The sequence below is a fragment of the Diachasmimorpha longicaudata genome, unplaced genomic scaffold (genome assembly GCF_034640455.1).
Source record: "Diachasmimorpha longicaudata isolate KC_UGA_2023 unplaced genomic scaffold, iyDiaLong2 ctg00000286.1, whole genome shotgun sequence".
NCBI classification, from domain to species: domain Eukaryota; kingdom Metazoa; phylum Arthropoda; class Insecta; order Hymenoptera; family Braconidae; genus Diachasmimorpha; species Diachasmimorpha longicaudata.
Window position 1 is genome coordinate 1 of NW_026974061.1, and position 2,500 is coordinate 2,500.

The window sequence follows — 2,500 nt, forward strand, 5'->3', positions numbered from 1 at the left end:
GGTTACTTGATAAAATATAAATTAGTTGTATAGAATTTAGTTTAATTTTATGCATTCAATTATATTTGAATATATATTTTTTTCAATTAAAAATTCTGTGATGCTATTTTTGCATACCAACAAAAATAGCATGAACGTTCCAAGACATCATTGAAAATTAATAATATCGGTTACTTGATAAAATATAAATTAGTTGTATAGAATTTAGTTTAATTTTATGCATTCAATTATATCTGAATATATATTTTTTTCAATTAAAAATTCTGTGATGCTATTTTTGCATACCAACAAAAATAGCATCAACTTTTCAAGTCATCACTAAAAATTAATAATATCGGTTACCTGATAAATTATAAATTAGTTTTATAGAATTTAGTTTAATTTTATGCATTCAATTATACATGAATATAATTTTTTTCAATTAAAAATTCTGTGATGCTATTTTTGCATACCAACAAAAATAGCATCAACTTTTCAAGTCATCACTAAAAATTAATAATATCGGTTACCTGATAAATTATAAATTAGTTTTATAGAATTTAGTTTAATTTTATGCATTCAATTATACATGAATATAATTTTTTTCAATTAAAAATTCTGTGATGCTATTTTTGCATACCAACAAAAATAGCATCAACTTTTCAAGTCATCACTAAAAATTAATAATATCGGTTACCTGATAAATTATAAATTAGTTTTATAGAATTTAGTTTAATTTTATGCATTCAATTATACATGAATATAATTTTTTTCAATTAAAAATTCTGTGATGCTATTTTTGCATACCAACAAAAATAGAATCAAGCAAAAATATCACTTATTTTTCCAATTTTCGACTTGTAGAACGATCAAGTATACTATTCTTTGGATTCTAAGATTTTTTTCAAGTGATTATTTTCAAAGTTGGGAAAAATGAAAAATTATTCTAAGTCCCCATTCGTAGTTCTTTTTGATTCGTATTGCTTCGGCGCAAAGTAGGTAGGGACACTTATGGATTTCTCAATTTTTGGATAGGGACAGCCGGATAGCCGTCATTCAGCATAAAAGCTATTGTTATATGCATAGTTTGATGTGAGGAATGGGAATTGATTGAAATTTTCACCCGCCAATTGCCGGCTGGCCTGATTTTAAGGTTTGAGAATCTTGACAACGATTTTGCATACCGACAAAAATAGCATCAAGCAAAAATATCACTTATTTTTCCAATTTTCGACTTGTAGAACGATCAAGTATACTATTCTTTGGATTCTAAGATTTTTTTCAAGTGATTATTTTCAAAGTTGGGAAAAATGAAAAATTATTCTAAGTCCCCATTCGTAGTTCTTTTTGATTCGTATTGCTTCGGCGCAAAGTAGGTAGGGACACTTATGGATTTCTCAATTTTTGGATAGGGACAGCCGGATAGCCGTCATTCAGCATAAAAGCTATTGTTATATGCATAGTTTGATGTGAGGAATGGGAATTGATTGAAATTTTCACCCGCCAATTGCCGGCTGGCCTGATTTTAAGGTTTGAGAATCTTGACAACGATTTTGCATACCGACAAAAATAGCATCAAGCAAAAATATCACTTATTTTTCCAATTTTCGACTTGTAGAACGATCAAGTATACTATTCTTTGGATTCTAAGATTTTTTTCAAGTGATTATTTTCAAAGTTGGGAAAAATGAAAAATTATTCTAAGTCCCCATTCGTAGTTCTTTTTGATTCGTATTGCTTCGGCGCAAAGTAGGTAGGGACACTTATGGATTTCTCAATTTTTGGATAGGGACAGCCGGATAGCCGTCATTCAGCATAAAAGCTATTGTTATATGCATAGTTTGATGTGAGGAATGGGAATTGATTGAAATTTTCACCCGCCAATTGCCGGCTGGCCTGATTTTAAGGTTTGAGAATCTTGACAACGATTTTGCATACCGACAAAAATAGCATCAAGCAAAAATATCACTTATTTTTCCAATTTTCGACTTGTAGAACGATCAAGTATACTATTCCTTGGATTCTAAGATTTTTTTCAAGTGATTATTTTCAAAGTTGGGAAAAATGAAAAATTATTCTAAGTCCCCATTCGTAGTTCTTTTTGATTCGTATTGCTTCGGCGCAAAGTAGGTAGGGACACTTATGGATTTCTCAATTTTTGGATAGGGACAGCCGGATAGCCGTCATTCAGCATAAAAGCTATTGTTATATGCATAGTTTGATGTGAGGAATGGGAATTGATTGAAATTTTCACCCGCCAATTGCCGGCTGGCCTGATTTTAAGGTTTGAGAATCTTGACAACGATTTTGCATACCGACAAAAATAGCATCAAGCAAAAATATCACTTATTTTTCCAATTTTCGACTTGTAGAACGATCAAGTATACTATTCTTTGGATTCTAAGATTTTTTTCAAGTGATTATTTTCAAAGTTGGGAAAAATGAAAAATTATTCTAAGTCCCCATTCGTAGTTCTTTTTGATTCGTATTGCTTCGGCGCAAAGTAGGTAGGGACACTTAT